Genomic DNA, 17,466 nt, shown 5'->3' with positions numbered 1-17,466 from the left:
CCTGCAATAATTACTCAGATAACAAAACACTCCAGAAGACTTCTTTATAAGAATAAGACTATATAGTATTTATAAAACGCTTTGACATCCAGTAAAGAGAAGTGATGTGAAAACAAAATACTCCTGCGTTTCTAAATCACCAACTTTACACAGCCTTAAGTCAGACAGAAGCATTAAGCCACTGTTAAAGACTGAAAATCACTCAGGAGCTAATGGGTGCTGATGACACCTGATGACTGTTGCACAGTCATTGTGTGATCCTTGCTCGGGGCTGTGTCTGTCCCAAAGCAGGTAAACATCCACACTCCCCAAACTGCCTCCGTGGAGGGATGGTCACTGTGGTCTCCTCAGTACCAGGACCAGCTTTACGTTGTCAAGTTATACAGTGACAGGGACTGAGGTCCAACGGGAAGGTGGAGAAACCTCTCGGGAAACCAAGCAAAGGCAAATACAAGGGGTGAAATTCCAAACAGACACATGCAGAAAAAAATCAATCTATGGGTCATCAAGCACTTGACCAGGGCATGAAGAGGCTGTGGGATCTCCATCCTTGAAGGTCTTTGTCTCTCAGCTGTGCAACCTTATCTAAGCTGGTTCTGGTTGAAGACCAAGAGGCCACCATGGGTTCCTTCCTACCTGAATTGTTTTGTATTTGTGTGGTGCTGACAGGATTTTTGTGTGCTTCACTAAAATAAATAAAATAGAAAACATCAAACACTTGTCAAGGAGAAAGAAATGCAGTTCTGTTTCCAATTCTGACAGCAACTTGCTGGACAACCTTTAGGAAATCATGTAATGTTGGAAAGAAGAGCTTTGTCGTGTGTGAGGTCAGTGGAGTTGGCTGAGAGTGGAAAAAGGGAGAGAATTGTGAGAAACAGAGTCTCAGAATAAAATAATTTTTCAAATTAGAATTTATTATATAGTAGAAGCAAGCAGGTCTGGGTGGCAGTGGGGTCCTGCTCCTAGACTTGCCACTCTGATACAGTTTGTGTGCCTGATATTTATTTCAAACATCCCATACGTATTCATTACATCACAAACATACACATTTTACATCACTATTCCAGGTATTCAACATATGTTTATTTTTAGAACTAAGACTAATTTGTTATCTCTACGGCAAGTTATAAATTCATATGTTCTTTGACAAAAGGCGCCAGCAGGCTACTGACTCGACCTGGTTTGGACATAATTCCTGGCTAGGAGGACAGGGGAGGTGATGGTCTGTTTTATGTCTTTATGAGGGTGTAATTAAGTTTTACAATCCGTTTGTTTTTCTTCTTTCCTGAGGTTACATTAACCCATTTGTTTCCCATTTGTTTCCTTTGCTGACACGAATTAGGACTTGTGTTTATTACAGAATGAAGGCAGGGCCTAATTCAGGAGAGAGGATCCCATACTCTGGGAATAGTAGAATAATAAGTGTGTTCAGTGCTTCTCTTGTCTCAGCCCTTTAGGTGAGGGAGCCCAGAGCTTTGAGGTATCAGAGAGCAATCTCCATTTGCAGACTTCTGCTCAAAAAATCTGTCAGAATCACAACATTTTAATGATCTTGCAGGGGTTTTTTTATTACCACATGGAAGATTCAAACATGGAAGCGATTTATACAACTCTGCCACACAAATCCTTGTCCTCAGTGGTTTCCCAGTCAGGTCCCAACAGCACTCACTGATGTGCCAGTTCTGGCTGCAACAACTGGATAAGATTTCATCAGGGATTTGAATATTATTATTATTTACCACAGCCCAAGTGAGAATAAATACTACACATATTTTGCCACAAGAAACAATCTCTGTCCCACTGACCAGTCTGGATCGGACTGAGAGAGGCAGGTAAAATACTATGAAAATTATAACATATTATCTTTAAAAAAATTAACTCCCAGAAGCACAGATTCATCCTATCAAACCTGGCAAATCTGAAAGCCTATAAAGCATTCACAGTTTTCCTAAATAGTCTTTGTACAAGATTATCCTAAACAACTGTGGCAAACTGCACCAATTTCTTGGGGTTCTTACTAATCAAAAGAAAGTTATGACAGGGGATAGCAAGAAAATTCCATCCTGCCTGGGTATCTTGCAGTTATAAAAAGTACAGGGAAAAAAGAAAATAATCAAGCATTCTCCTCCTTTCCCCAAAGTAAAATTTTGGACACATAGCTCTTCTACCACTCAATTATATTCATCTTTGTTTGTAATGTATTCTATGTTAATTATTTATTTGCTGTTCCAGTTCACTGACAGGCCATGATTTTTTACAGGGAAAATGATCTCTGAAACAGTGTGAATGTGAGGATTGTTCCACGTTCCTTTTGTCCTGGCAAACGCAAACTGATCAGTAGTCTGTGCACCTGGAATACATTCTTTTTCTCATGAATTTTGGAGAGCAGATGGCGCCAGTGGAACTTGACTGGAGGCATCAGAAGCTGAAAAACAAAGAGATTAGGGCTTCTGGGGTTTAACAGCAATCACTTTTCTGAAGTGCTGGTTGGGAAGAGGAGGGGAAAAATTATTACAGAGAGGCCAACTGATGTAGTGTCCTTGAAAAGAGACACTGAGTGTTATTCACCTCTGCTGGGAGACAACAAATCCAGCAGAGAGGAAGCCCAGCTGTGCATATGTGGAGCTCCAGCTGCAGTCAGAGCCTCATTGTCCAGGACAGGAATTGGTATCACAACACTGGACGAGAGACAACTGTTTATTTAGGTGATGCATGAGACAGAAATCTCTGTTAATTTTTATCATCATTAATTTGAATAGACCATTAACTATTGGAACTGTATGCTGTCAAATATTTCTAAAGGAACATAAAGACTTAAAGGTGCATAGAAAAGCCTTAGAGGAAAAAAAAAAAAAAAAGAAAAGAAAGAAACACCTCAAGAACTTATTTCGGCTCTTCGAGTTGTTTGTTCTCATATAGGGCTGTAACCTTGGCTCCAAACTTGCTTCCCAGGGACTTGCACCTCTCTGACAAAGCCACACACCTGACTTTTCCATACCCCCAGGCTCTGGCTGAGCAGCACCTGTTGTTCTGTGCTGAAATTCAAGTGATTTCTGTGCTGGAAGTGATGTGCACATGTGCCTTGGTCAGTTGTAACCACAAATGGTTGATTGGCATCGAGACATGTGTTGGTCTCTTGGGGGAAACAACTGGAGCTGTTCTCTTGAATCAGCAGAAACACTTAATTGTAGCTGTGACATCTTATTGGAGGTTATGTGTGGAAGGCATGATGGATTTTCACATCCCTACCAGTTGTAAGAAAATGCTAAACTTTGCTCTTGCAAAGAATGTAATTTTTCCTGAAGAATTATTGAGGATATTCTCCCACTCTCCGAAAATTAAGGAGTCTTTTATCTGTTTTCAGTGCATGGAAACTGAACTCTCTCATTCCTCATTGTCAAAAGAGGAGATGTATTTTAATTTCTATGCGTTCACTTATGCAAAAATGCATTTGGGTCAAGAAAAAATACGATGAAAACAAGAAAGGTGTTACATAAAAGCTTAATAGTATCAATAGCTGAAGTATCTGAAGTGGATACCTTAAACAGCAAAACCTTCACTGTGTGTCCCAGAGCCCTCACTGCCACCAGGGATGCTCCAGCTGCTTGGCAGTCAGAAACTCCTGTCACCCAGGACATCCCTTTGTGCTCTGGGAGAATTCCAGTCATAACTGTCACTGCAGTACCTGGTGCCAGGGATGGCCGTGGGTTCCTCAAGGTGTTCCTGCGCCAGCCCAGCCCACAGCGGTGCTTTGGTCAGCAGTGATTTTTACTGCTGTGTGTGTGTGCATATACATATATATGTATATGTGTATATACTCTGTGTGTGCATATAGAGTCACAAATCACAGAGTGGTTTGGGCTGGAAGGGACCTCAAAGCTCATCCAGTCCCTCCCCTGCCATGGGCAGGGACACCTTCCACTAGCCCAGGTTGCTCCAAGCCCCATCCGACCTGGCCTTGGAGAATTCCAGGGATCCAGGGGCAGCCACAGCTTCTCTGGGCAACCTGTGCCAGGGCCTCCCCACCCTCACAACCAAGAATTCCTTCCCAAAATCCCAAGAATTCCTTCCCAAAATCCCATCTAACCCTGCCCTCTGGCAGTGGGAAGCCATTCCCCCTTGTCCTGTCCCTCCAGCCCTTGTCTCTCTCCAGCTCTCTTGGAGCACCTTCAGGGACTGGAAGGGTCCCTAAGGTCTCCTGGAGCTTTCTCGTGCCCAGGCTGTCCTCCCCACCTCTCCCCGCCGCCTCCACAGGTCATGGATGCCGAGGACACGCTGGATACCAATGGATACCAGGGGATATCCCGGCCCCTCCCGGCCCGCACCGAGCATGCGCGGCGCCTGTCGCGGGGCACGCCGGGAGCTGTAGTCCCTGCGGGCCGCCGGGGGGGGAAGTCCGCGCCTGCGCAGGTGGCGGCCGACTTTGCCAAGTGCCTGTGGGAGGCCGGGCGGGCCGCGCTGCCATCTTGGAGCGAGGGACGGCGGAGCCGCGGCCGCGCCGGTGAGCGGAGCGGGCCGGGGGGTCGGGGAGGGGGGTACACGGGCCCCTGCGGGCGGCGAGGGGACACACGGGGAGCGCGGGGCCGCTACAGGCGGGCCCGCTACAGGCGGGCCCGGGCGCGGAGGGGCCGCTCGCCCCGGGAGGGGCTCGCTGAGGGCGGTCCCGCCGCCCGGGGCAGCAGCGGGGGCAGCAGCGGGCCCTCCCCGCGGGTCCCGGGACCCCCGCACTGCCCGGCCCCGCCGCCTCCTCCCCGCTCGGTGCCGGCGGCACCTCCGGTCCCGTCCCCGGCGGTGCCGCGTCCCTGCCCGGCCTGTCCCGCCGGCCTGTCCCGCCCGTGTGTCCCGCCCGTGTCGCCGGGAGCTGCCCCTGAACCTTCGGCCTGCCGGGGACTCGCTGCCCACAGGGCTGTGCCCTCCGCAGCCCTGCCGGCACAGCCGCCTTCCCCCGGGTGTGTCCCCCCTGTCCCGGGGCTCCCTCCCGGGGTTCGGGGGCTCGGTGCCCGTGTGCCGGCCGGGCACAGCCGTGCCGTGCAGGAATGTTCCCCGGCAGTAAAGCCCGGCTGCAGCCAGAGGTTTGTCCCGAGCCGTGTTCCCTCTTGTAAACACGGCGGAATGGCAACGCTGGTGCCACCGCTCTGTTTTGGAAACAGGGACAAGTTCTGGCTGTTAACCCTCCCGCTCCCGACCGGGCTGTCTGTGACCTTGTGTGCCGGTAGCGTACAGATAAAGCAGACGATGATGTCTGAGGGTGCGTTTGTCCAATTTGCTCAGATATCCAAGAATTCAGCTTGTTTTAATAGCTGTCATTTGTGGTGTCAAACAGGCAGAGGAACTCCCGATCTGTGTGTGGTGCAGAGAGAGGCAGGTGTAGCATTTGGGGGGTGTGTTGTGTGCCATCCTTTACCCTTGACGCTTCGGGAGACATCCCCAGCACAACTTATCTCTTTGGCTTAGAGTTGAAGAGCTCAGAAACCAGGACATTTTAGGCTATCCTTTCCCAATATATTACTGCTTATTTTAGTAAGTTTGTCATTGTTTGGTCTCTGCTACCCTGCCACTCAACCTTTTCAAAGAGAAAAGGAGAGAGATCTGGGCTGCTGTTTGTAAAAAGACATTTTACATGTGGAGAGACAGTACATCCAGCTATTGCTTGTATTTACCTGAGAAAAGGTGCAGGCATTTAAGAGCAAAACATGATCTGCAAGCTGTCTTTGGTTCTGAGGATTTTAATGCTTAAAAAAATCTTGTTTGAAAAAAAATTAATTCTTTTCTATCTTCTTGAAGCAGAGGCCCAAAACAGTTCTAATTTAAATACAGTTAGATTGCTATTCACTACAGCTGTTTAAATCTGAGCTTGCTCTGGTGTGCATTCTGAGTTATGATTTAGGGGACATTAATCATTACACTGAATGCTTTCACCTCCAAGTGATCACTGGAATAATATGTAGCATTCTGATCCAAACTGGGTTTTCTTGTCTTTAAAACAAGAGCTGATACAGTACATGTGAAAGATGATGTTGCAGTGGAAAATAACTGAGACTTCTGAGAGCTAACTTTGAAAGCTTCTTACAGATTAAAGTTATTTTGGGGCTTAAGAGAGATTGAGAGAAGATTATTTATATGAATTTATTGGTTAAGGAGCATCACCTCTTTTTCTTCCCTCAATTTACTCTCCCTTGCTGAAGTTCTGTTTCTTCTATGGTGGAACAGACCTGAAACATGAAGTTTCTTTGTTTCTACATTTCAAATGGTTTGGAGAAGTTAACTACAGAATAAATAAGCTCATAGGAAGACAGGTAGTAAAGTAGTGTGATTCTCTTGTAGAGTTTGAATTAATCATTGTTTCTAGGAGAGCGTGCCTTAGACTGCTTGAAAAATAGGTTTCATTTTCTCCTATTTTACAGTAGATGCAATAGATATTGTTTTTCAACAGCATTATCAGTCAGTGATAGCCTCAACATCTTTTTTGAGTTTAAGCTGTTTAAACAAATTGGTAAATGTATTCAACCATACTGAAGTACTTTTCATGTAGCAAAACCAATTTAATTTCTGCTTAAAAGCAAGGAAAGGAAGCTGCAGGGTTAGAGAGAAGAAACAACCCATACACATGGTAATGGTGAAGCTTCTGGGAGTGCTGTAACGGGTGGAGTTTATTTGTAAGCCCTTTTGCTTGGTTGTCCAGTTATGCTCATGTCATGTTCCAGTTTTTATCACTGTGCTGTACTGAGGTGTAACTGTGGGAACTGCTTTGTGCCCTCACACCCGAGGAAAGTGAACCCTGTGCAGAACCCAGAGCAGGGCTGGCCTCAGTTCCTCGCTGTAACTGCACTTTGCCCAGCTGCAGGAGCCCTGTGAAGTGTGTGCTCGCCTCAGAAGAGGAAGTAGACAAGCCATGATTATGGTTTAACTTGGGAGGATTCTGTTTTTCTAGTTATTTGCTTTTTACTGTCTCGTAAACTGAGTATTTTTAAAGGCTTTAGGTAGTCCTTCTTGGGTTTGGTTGGACTGTTACCTGAGCTAATTCTCTGTGCAGGTTTTGGAGAGGGAAAGGCAGTTGTTGCTCTTCATCCCTCTCCTCTGAGGAATAAAGCAAGAGAGATTTGGGCATTTTCTGTAAGTGACTGGTGTCGGGTTTTACTGTAGTGCAGTTGCTGGAGCTGAAGGACTGATCTTTTTCTTCATAAGTATTGCAAATTACTTTAATTTCTATTAAGTGATTAAGTGTATTGCAACAAACTGGGAAAAAGCAGTTTAAAGAAGCCAAGGCCCTGTTTCATATGAGCAGCTCTCGAGTCATGCCTGGAATTTCTCCTTTTACTATACCAAAGCCTGGCAGGTTTGTTCCCCGCTCTGAGGGAACACGAGACCAGATCTTGTTGCACTGGTAATTCAAATAATTTTTTCATACTTGGCAGCATGTTGCTGTTCTTTTTTTTTTTTTTTTGTTAAAGTTTCATTACAGTCCTTCCATTTAGGAACTGATAATTCCTGCCTTCCACCCACCTGCCTGAGCTATTCTCAACTCTGCTGCTGGGAGAGGCACAGAACTACTGCCATGTTTGCATCTGCATCATTGATTCTGAACTTGGAGCTCACACTCAAATGCTGAGCAAGAAAAGGTCCATTCTCTTCTGGGGGATTGTTAAAGTTTTTTTGGGTGGAACCTTGTTTCTAATCCAAAAGTGAAAGTTGAGTGACTTTCCTTTACTTGAAATGTGCAGACCTCGGGTTCTGGGTTTGGTAGGTGGTGATGGGGGAGCTGGAGTTTCAAGAGGAATGTGTCAATATGAGCCTCTATAAAGTCTTCTGTTCTTTATAGATCTAACTTCTTGTCAAGAGTACCCTTCAGGCATACTAAGTGTTAGCTGGATACCTGGTAATCTTTTTGAAGTTTATTACTAAGGAAAAGGAAGATCAGGTAAAGTTTAAAGTGGTCTTGAAATAGAAGAAGACATGATAAGACAGGCCTGTAATCTGGTTCTGATTTACTCATTAATTCGTCAAGTGGATAGCCATTTGCAGGGAAATATCCATCAAGAATATAATGTTTGTGACTGGGAACATGTTCCTTTACTGAAAAACAAAACAGGCTCTTTGATTCTCTGAGTTTCATGTGATTGGGGTGGAACTTTTGCCTGGGCAAGTCATTGATAACTTACTGCCCTAGTTAGCTTTGCATGTCCTGTACGATGGGAAAAGCAAAGGAAGGGTTGTTGCTGAGCAAGCTGAAGAGATGGACTGAGACACAGAAGAGTGGATTTGTGTTAATTTTTAACATGCTTTTGGTCAGCATCCATCCTTCGTGCCTGTTCCAGTCCCCAGTGCTAGCTGTCTTTTAATTATGTGTTAATAAGCATTGCTCTTGCTTAACTCTTAGAGTGCTCAGATATCCAAATTGTTATTTCTCTCCTGCTGGTTTCATAAACACTTGAATGGATTAAGACCTGTTGCTCTGAATACTCCATTTGTTCTTTTCTGACACCTTGATTTTTTGTTCTTCCAGTGCCATGAGCTGCTGCTCTTTTGATGGAGTGAGATTTTCTGTATAAGGATTCCTCATCTTTAAAGTTTATTTGCTTTGGCTTGTCAGAGCCTGAATTAACTGATTATTGGATCATTTGGATTAATTTTTCTTGGTAGGACTTGCCTCTCTAAGTGCATATACCTTGTGTGTTTATGTGTGTGTTTATTTCCTACTGCTGGAAGTATGTGACTTCAGGGACTAGATAACGGATGTGCTGGGCAATATATCAACATGTTCACACGATGATAATGTGTTTGGCCTAATCTTTAACCAGGCTTGCTATCCTCTGGGAAAGTGTGGCATATTTTCACCAGCTTTTACCTGAACAGCCTTTCCTCTCCATTCGAGACCTCCTGGGCAACCCTGCATGTGCAGGTTTATAAACTGAGAGAAAAGAAAATATGTGAGCTTAGAAAATGAAAAAGCATCAGAGTGACACTGACTTGCTTTTCGTCTCAGGATCCCAGAGTGGTTTGGGTTGGAAGGGACATTAAAGATACCAGTTCAAAGATCACAAAGCTGCTTTGGTTCTTAAATGTCTGTGATTGACCCAGTGCACATGTTGTCATCAATAATGAAGTCTTGAAAGCAGCTTCTTATTCCAGCTGTTTGAAGGGGAATAATGTGTATGATGCTTACAGGAAAGAGGAGGGAAGTGTTGAAGGTTTAGTAAAGCACTCTGACCACCTCACTCTATGTTGAAAAAGTTTCCAAACTAAACCTATCTATCCAGACTAAATAGCTGTCACCTGCCTTTTCAGGTGAATACTGGCCACGTGTAACATTTCTAATTCCATTTAAGTGTTCATCACCTAAGGACACAGAGGAGGAGTTAGAATCCAGGGGCAGTACTTCTGCAGGTAATTGGCATGTTCCCTTTTGTGCATGTCAAATTGAGTTTGTCACTAAGATAACAGAATCCTTTTTGCCTTTTGCAAGCATGGCATTTGCTGTATATTAAAGTGACCAATTTCTAGAGCAATGCTGCATTTATTAAACATTTGCCTGAACCAGATCTAGTTCAGGTCAATGAGTAAGCTATGGCAAGGCAGCAGTGTTCTCATTGTTCTTCTGTGCACCCATTGGATCAGGGTATTTAACCCCTGTTCTGAAATCTAGTTTGGCCAGGTGGATTTGCTCTGTGTGGAGACCTGTTGACATTGCTGGTGGTTTATTTATTTTATATTCTCCATGGTTTAAAGGTTTTAAACATAGCCCTGTGAGGTGTGGCATATCATGAGTTTGTTCCTTTCCTTTCCACTATCAGAATTACAAGACTTATGGTAGTAAGTACTCTTAGTGAGGTTTGAGTTATTAAAGTAAAAAATAACATTTAAGCAAAGTCTTGTTTTCATCTGGGATGTGAACAAAATAATACTGTCCTGAGGGGGATATTAGAGGTGAAAATGCTGTCAGACTAATGCCTGTTCACTTTGAAGCTGGGAAGCTGCCCAGTGAACTCTACCTTTGAGTGGAGGAAACACCAGCAAAATGGAATTCCCAGTTAAGGGTGGGTGATACCGGAGGTGAGAGAGGAGGGACTTCAAAGACATTAATGATAGGAATGGGATCTATTCTGAGAGAAAGCCTATGTCACAGCTGGGATTCCTTTGCTTTCTGCAATTTCACTTCCTGTTTTTTAAAATAGTAAACTTTCTACTTTGTATTTTGCATTTCTGCCTTCTTGACTTCTAATCAAACACAGTAAGGTTCTAATGTATCACAAACTGGATAAAGTGGCGGAACAAAATTTAGAAGAGCAATTGTCAGAACTCCTCACCGGGTTTAGACTCAAGGATATTTTGCTGTTTAGGAAGGTCACTGCACAGCATTATAACCCTGTGGACCTGTACCTTTATTCCAGGGTTCCTTTTTGGTTTGCTTCGTGGTGCCTGGACAGGGAAGCTGTGATGGGGGGGCTGTACTGTGTGGGATGTTCACACTGAATTACTCCCCCTGCATAGTGTGCTTTGCCAGGACATGCAAAATATGCCTATTTTATGTAAAAAAAATTTTTTTGCAGTTCTCAAGGCTTTTTTCCTGAAGATTTACTGGGTTTAGGCAGCTCAGTGACTGTCAGTTTAGCACTGGAACTGGCACAAAGACAGGGAAGGACTGTGAGACCGTGTGAAGGGCAAGGTGGGCTGTCCCTGTGGCACTGTGGAGCTGCTGGAGGGGAACTCCCGGGCTGCACTCCCCTGAGGGCTCAGCAGCTGCACTGCTGACACTTGTGCAGTTGCCTCTGGCTCACTTTTTTGGTTTAGTTTTAGTTTAGGAGCCAGTTCTAAACTTCTTCACAGTCCTGTGGTCTTCCAGTTGGCAGTATGGAGAGCCCCTTGGAACTGAAGGATGTAATTCATGTTTGTTGTTAGCAGATGGTCCTGTTCTTTTTTTTTTAATGTGCAACTGTCAGTTCTTCATACAGAAGGTCTAGGATGTAAAGACTGTCATTCAAGGATTTCATTTATTACTATAATTGGAAACAATGGGTAACCCAGAATTTCCAAAGTCTACTTTACCTGCTGCTAAAGGGCAAAGGAATTTTAGGGCAGCCCCACAAAAACCAAGATTAGGGGAAATGTTGAGAATATTGAAATAGTGGTACAGTTCTAAGCCACCTTTTCCCTGTTGTTTCTCTTTTATTTTTCAGAGAGGCATGAGCTGGAACATAGCAGGCAGTCAGATTGTGCAGGGTTGGGATGGTTGTGTTGTCCCCTCCTGACCATCTGGTCACTTGCAAAAGATTCTTGGGAAGCAAGTAATGGACTTCCATTGCAATGAGAAAACATGAAGATGATTCCTCTGGAACTCAAGATTTTGCTTGCAGCAGTTTGCAGTTTTGGAAAAGACAGTGACCTGTAGCAGAGTTTCAGATACCTCAGGGTTGACTTAAATAGTCTCAATACTTTTTTTCCCCCAGAAATTCTAATTTCCATTACATCTTTTGGATTTGCGTGCTCTGCTGTAGTAATAAATAATTTAGGTTGGAAAGATGCAACCTTTATTTTTGGCTGACGTTGGTTTTCACACACAGGAATATTACTTTATTTTATTGCAAATACTAGATTTCCAGTTCTACTTTATTTGATTGTGATGCTTAAGAATATTCAGAGAAGCAGCTTATTTTTCTCATGGGGCAATATATGTGTAGTTATACCTCGGTACCAAGTCACCTGTGAGAATTTCAGTGCTTGCTCTTACAGCTGTGTCAGAGTTAATCAGCAGGAACTGCCTCACACCATCGACTTTGCTAAAGCACAAACAGGCAGCAGGTGACCAAGAGCTTTCTTTTTCGAGAGATTTCAGATCATCAGCACGTTACAGTTGTCCCTGGTAGCAGGGAATGATTCATCACTTCTTTGATGAGCCTCCCAGGTTGGATTGCAGAGCTGTGCACTTTGTTTTGATTTCATTTATTGCTCAGGTACCTACAGTGACAATCTGTTCAGCAAGGTTTTGTAGGCAGTGTGTTTCTCCTGAAAGCTCCATGGGCATTTTTATCTGTGCTCTTGGGAGCAGTGGAGCTGTGTTTGAGGCTCTCTTCATTGCTGCACCCACAGAGGGAGGTACCTTGTACTCCTTGAACCTTCGTCAGTGCTCCTGGACACTTAAAACCAGGTGCACTGTGTTCTGGACAGTCCTGCACAGCACATCCTGAAGGATCATGTTTAGGTTCATGCAGACACTGGAATTATGCTTGTGGAAATTGTATCTGCTGCATTAGAGGCTTCCAGGTTACGGGATCAGGGTTTCCAGTCTTTTAGTAGGCAACAGATCTTACCAAAGGCTGCTTGTAAAAACCTTATTTAAAACAGCTGTAAGGGCAGGTGAAGTTGCAATGACCCCAGGTAATGCTGTAATTTAATGGTGAAGCTTCCTGGGTTTTTTCATTCCCCAGAGTTAAAGCCTTTCTGCAGGTTTGTTTAAGTGTGTGTACAAACCATTGATAATGAAATGTAGCTCTGAGAAAGGAATGGGGAAATATGTGGAAGCAGGCACTGAGCTGTAAACAAGGAGGAAAACTAATGGCCAGAGATGATGAAATCCTGTGTGGATGGTGTCCTCTGTTAATAACTGAATGTGTTAGCTGCTGCTGAAGAGGCTTATTCCAAAGCTGCAAGGTGGGTGGTGAAACAGAAGGTGGTGGCCTTGTATTTTGTTTTACTGAGTGATTTTGTAGCAGAAAAATTGTTTCTTATTGACACTTTGAAAATAACGCCTTTGAAATGCCTTTAAAAATAGCTGTGATACAAAAACCATTGGTTTCCCTCTGATTCCAAGTCACAAAATAACCAGCCAAATTAGTTAAAGCTCAAGTGGTTCTCCAACATATCTACTGATGTCAGTCTTTTATCTCTCTTCCCGTGAGCATCAAATTAAGTTCTGCAGTTTCTGAAATTTGCTCACGAAGGTTAATGATTTCCGCCTTTTAATTGGAAAATATCATAAAGCATAATCTGAACTGTGGTGCTGTGTGGGTATGTCTGTACTAGTGAGATAGGAGAGGGAAATGTGGGAACTGGGAACGAGGGGAAGTTAGTGGATATGTGAAAATCATAAGGTTGATGTGGTAACGTTGGTGGGAAATTATCCACTTGGAATGCAGCTGTTTTATGCCTCCAAAATTAAGTTACCTGTATATACATCCCTGGGATTTTTGGCAGCATCATTTTTGTTTGGTTTTAGTATCAGAAGTGAAACTCCACTGCATTCCCACTGAAGTTTGGATTCATTTATATAGACACCTAGGAGAAGCTTTTAGAAACTGTTAGAGAATCAACATCCTTTAAGTGACACTCCAGCCTAAATTTGTCACACATGGGATATTTTTAATGTAAAATAGAGTAATTAGTTTGATTGAAAGTGCTGCAGAGATTGGGACAGGAGCTTTAAAGAATCATGGGAGAGATGCAGAGCAACATATGGATAAATGTTATAACAGATTTGCTTGGGTGAGTTTTTACCATATGAGTTAAAATGAAGGAAATATGTAGAAGTATCAACAAGTTAAGATGTCTTTTCAAATAAACAGACTATTAACCATGATATTCAATGACTTCCCCATCTCTGATGTTGTGTAAATAATGACAGGATACCACAGGTTCCAAGGCAGTGATATGTGAATGTTTTATGAGGTTTCTTATCAGGGCAGAAGAAAATGAAAATCAGCCAAGAAAGCAGTGTGCATGTGAAGTGTCCAGTAGCATTTTTCTGTTGGGACCTGGCCTTGATTTCTGCATGTTCTTCAGTCTCATGTTACCTGACTGTCAGTAGTTGGAGCAGGTAACACTTGGGTCCATACAGTCCTGCACATGGTGTAGAAGATTGGCTCAAGCTGTGTTGCTTTGTTCTTTATAATAGAGAGCAGCAATGAGGGAAATGGAAGTAGGTTTTAAAACTGGGAAAAAATACCTGGTGTAGGTTTGTGCATGAATTTCAGTGTAGGACTTGGGAAAAGCTGTAGAAATTAGAGGGACACTGAAGATGAAGATTGCTGAACCTGAAGAAGGTGTAGTGCTGACTGATGCAGTCTGTACTATTCAAACTAGTAAAACATAAACTGGGCACTGAAGGAGAACCTCAGTTTGAAAAAAAAGAATAACCTCTCTAACTCTCTTGATAGGTGTCTCTTTAGAGGAGGAGGAATCTGCAGCGAGACAGACATAAAGAGAACAAGCAGGAAGAACAGGACAGGAACAACTGGAATTATTGAGGTAGTTTTAGGGGACTCAAAGAAGCACAGAATACTTGAGGTTAGAGGAGACTTCTGGACATGGTCTGGTCCAAACCCATGTGCTTAAAGCAAGGCCAGTCAGAGTGGTCAGTAACGTGTTCAGTCGGGTTTGGAATGTCTGAGGATGGCAACTTAACCTCTCTTGGCAATTTCCCCACTGTTCAGTCACCTCAGTAAAATAAATAACTCCATCCCATTTTTACATTGAATTTCCTGTGTTTTAATTTGTGCCCACTGCCTATTGTCCCATCCCTGAGCACTGCTGGGGACAGCCAGCTTTTTAACCCTTCAGGTATTTATACACGCTGATAAGATCCTCCTGAGCATTTCTCTTTTCCAGCTTTACAATCCTGGCTCTCTCAACCTGTGCCCATATGTCGTGTTGCAATCACTTTGTCATCTCTGTGTCCCCTGGCTGGTGTCACACCAGCACATCTGTGCCACTCTTGATGTGGGGAGCCCAGAATTAGAGTTGAAAGGAAGGATGACCTTTCTTATTCTGCCAGTGATACTTTTCCTAATGCAGCCCAGGCTGCTGGTGACCCCTTTTTTTGCTGTGAGGAAGCATTGCTGGTTGGTGTTCAACAGCACCAGTGTTTTCTGCAGAGTTGTTTTTCTGTCCAGCTGCCCCCAGCCTTTACTAGTGTATGGGTTTATTCCTCCCCAGGTGCAGAACTTCATGGAATTTTTGTTCCATCAGCATATTTGCTGAGAGTGAGCTTGGTCCCATTGTCCAGGTCATAAATGGAGAAGTTAAACTGCAATACCAGGAGTGTGGAAATTCACTCACAGGAGTTGAGGGACCTTTTTGCTTTATTGTGGCACAGTGTGGGCTTCACTGAGCCCAAACGTGACTTCAGAGATTCATTAGAAAGATTAGTTTTGATGAATGATTTTCTCTAGAGCATAGAATGAAAAGCAAGTTTGTTTCAGTTGTTCAGCACCTCTGTGGATGCTGAATACTGCTGGAAATTTATCCTCCTTGTTAAAAGAAATATTTATGCTTACATACAGTACTCAGTTACTGCATTTCCTCCCACATGAAACAGGTAGTTCTGTGGTCCAGCTCATCACTTAGGCCTCAGAAACAGTCTGTTACCCTGGTTGATGACACAAATACTTTGTGCTTTGACAGACTTTTTTTTTTACCTACAGCACTCATCATTCAAGTTAAATATATGCTTTAAATGCAATCTTCATCTATTTGACTAAAAAGACTGTGATTTTTCCCTTAGTTTTAACTGCTGTGGTCATGTCTTTCTAGTAGTTTTGTAGAAACAATTTTCTAACCTTGATTTTGTGCAGAAGAAGGGACAAAGCAGGTCTGTCCCAGTGATGGAGAGTGGGAAATTTGGGGGTTTCCTTTGTAGAATTTTATAAAGGAAAATATGCTGAGAAAAAATCTCCTCTGGAACTGTGAAATGAAGTGAAATGTGCAAGCCTTGAAGTGACTGAGTCACATGTGAAAATACTCCTGTCCACACTGGGGGAATGAAAGGAGGAGAAGAGCAGTAATGCACAAGAGAGAACTCCAATCAGTGGATGGAGAGGTTATTCCACAGGGCCAGAGTGCAGAGAGGACTAGGGCAAGGGAAACAGGGAATGCATCTTCATTAGTGTTTTAATTGTTGTAATTCATACAAGGAGTGCGAGTCCACTGATTGTTCTCACAGACCGCACTTGGATTGGACTTGTGAAATGAGCTCGGGTCAAGGAAGCTGAGCTGCTTTTGGATGAAACTAAACTGGAGGCTGTGGTGCTGCTGGTGTGGGACTGAGGACTCAGAGTAGAGCTGTTCCAAACTAGAGCTCCAGAAATGTGTTCCCTGTGGGTATTGGGTCTGCCTGGCCCCACTCCTGGTCCTTCCCTGCTCGTGGATGTGGGCACAGCTCCGGCAAATCCGATCAGGGGAGGTATGGGGAGAGTTCAGAGACCCTCACCACTGGGAAAAGGCTGTTACCACTGTAAGAGAAGCTGTAACAAAAACCAGGTCTGCTACAGTGTTTCTGAAAGGTGTGGGCAAGGAGTTTTTAGGATGATTACAATACAAGAGGTGAAAATGGGTCTGTAAGAAAAAAGGGATCTGTTTTGGCAAGTAATTCCCTCAGTAAGCTTAGGAGCCGTAAGACAGTGCAATGAGCTGATACAAGCTAAAGGGTAATAGCATTATTTTGAAATGCAACTTTTAGAAAGGAATTATTTTAATTTTCTGTGAATGTGTATAATATGAACAATTGTTGAAAATGAAGAAGCACTGAAGGTCTTCAAGAAGAAATGAAACAAAACAGAAAGAAACCCAAATTGATAAAAAGGGAAGCATTTATATGGATTGTTATTAATAAAAGGCACAGAGGAACATACATCTGAAGGTGTTAAAGGAATAGCTGTTGCATTTACTAAATCCAGAATTATTTTTGGAAGACAACTGGAGAATGCTTCCAAAGGAGTTCGCTTGGGAACTCTTCTCAGTCTTTCAGCTGAGAGCTGTATGAAATGAATGTACAAATGTGTAGTGAAAAAATTACTGCACTTCTGTGAATGAAATCATGTAACAAAATAGATCTTGTTTGGTTTGTTTGTTTTAACTTTTAGATTTGTCCTGTGGTTTTAGCAAAGTAGTTTGATATATGGTTTTATGAAGTAAACAATCTCTTATCAAATGGAAGCTGCTGGTGATTGAACTTGATTGGAAGGCGTCCCTTAGGTTGGAAAAAGTTGTCTTTGGAGTTCACCTCTTTGCTCACTCTTTTTCCACGTTATTGCAAGTACGAAGAGGAATGACATTTCTAAGGACTGCATCTCTAGGTAACTCTGTATTTTAGCTTTCCTGTTCAATATGTTTTGTTTCTTTTGCTAGGTTTCAGCAGCAGTGTGGCCCGGAGATGTGTAAGGGCAGACATGCTGAGGATGGAAGGCATTGTGCACCTTTATGCCCTAGGAGAATAGGATATATGTTTGTGCAAAGCCTCAGAGCCACTCTCTTTGTTGGCATTGTATCTGCAAACATGAGCATCTAGTAAGATGCCTTTATTATAACTTGTATTTTGCTCCTATTGAGTGTACTGAAAGTTAGAGACACTGACGTTGATGTTAGCCCTGTTTTGGGGGGGTGTTGGACAGGATGATCTCCAGAGGCCCTTTCCAGCCCAAATCTGTGATTCTATTAAAAAAAAAAAGGGTGGGAGAGGAAATTGGAAACCAATTCCTA

The 17,466-nt window shown here is 43.3% G+C and overlaps 1 protein-coding gene and 1 long non-coding RNA gene across 4 annotated transcripts in view; one reads left to right on the top strand and one right to left on the bottom strand.

Moving 5' to 3' along the window:
* Window positions 1-1,541: 1,541 nt before the first annotated feature.
* On the bottom strand, window positions 1,542-2,614 carry LOC120324440. The gene is made up of 2 exons (XR_005565751.1): window positions 2,569-2,614; window positions 1,542-2,425 (listed from the first exon to the last, which is right to left on the bottom strand). It is a non-coding gene; the product is annotated as an uncharacterized LOC120324440 (long non-coding RNA).
* A 1,832-nt stretch (window positions 2,615-4,446) lies between these two features.
* ITCH (itchy E3 ubiquitin protein ligase) overlaps window positions 4,447-17,466 on the top strand; it is a 54,810-nt gene continuing 41,790 nt past the window's right edge. For 2 of the 3 annotated variants that reach the window (XM_027719116.2, XM_027719114.2), the window contains exon 1: window positions 4,447-4,501. The gene's annotated coding sequence lies outside the window, so the exon portion shown is untranslated. Of the gene's footprint in view, window positions 4,502-9,285; window positions 9,385-17,466 lie in introns of those variants that run through there. The other variant, XM_039387150.1, reaches the window with a different exon arrangement.

This window comes from Pipra filicauda, unplaced genomic scaffold, assembly GCF_003945595.2.
Source record: "Pipra filicauda isolate LSUMZ 115617 unplaced genomic scaffold, ASM394559v2 scaffold534_size341627_pilon, whole genome shotgun sequence".
NCBI lineage: Eukaryota > Metazoa > Chordata > Aves > Passeriformes > Pipridae > Pipra > Pipra filicauda.
Note: the sequence above shows the minus strand (reverse complement) of the source record. Positions and strands in the feature narration are given on the sequence as shown.